Source organism: Buceros rhinoceros, unplaced genomic scaffold, assembly GCF_000710305.1.
Source record: "Buceros rhinoceros silvestris isolate BGI_N320 unplaced genomic scaffold, ASM71030v1 scaffold38382, whole genome shotgun sequence".
Classification (NCBI taxonomy): domain Eukaryota; kingdom Metazoa; phylum Chordata; class Aves; order Bucerotiformes; family Bucerotidae; genus Buceros; species Buceros rhinoceros.
In genome coordinates, this window is record NW_010397821.1 from 1 (window position 1) to 393 (window position 393).

A 393-nucleotide genomic window follows, 5' to 3' on the forward strand; every position below is an offset into this window, starting at 1 on the left:
CGGTGCCCTAGACGGCGGGTTTTAAATCTGTCTTCTTGATAATTAGCATTATCCCCTGACAGCGCGCTGCGGAACGTGCCTGTTAAGCAGCAGAATTGCCTCCAGCATCCTGCGCGTGGGGGACAGTTGAGATGCACCCCCAGGCGCTGTGGTCTGGACTGATTAAAATGGGGGATTTCTTTTTCTTGATTTTTTTGTTAGCTGTGGTTATTACACTGAGCATAAAGATTATTAACAGGAAACACGAGGGCTGAATTAGTTTATCCCTCAACGTGATTCCATTACAAGCACGTTGTTAATTTTTTGTAATTAGCAATGCAGATTTTTACTTTATTCCCGTTTGCTTAATCAAATTTTCATAAGCGCTATTTATTTAAAAATAATAATTACATG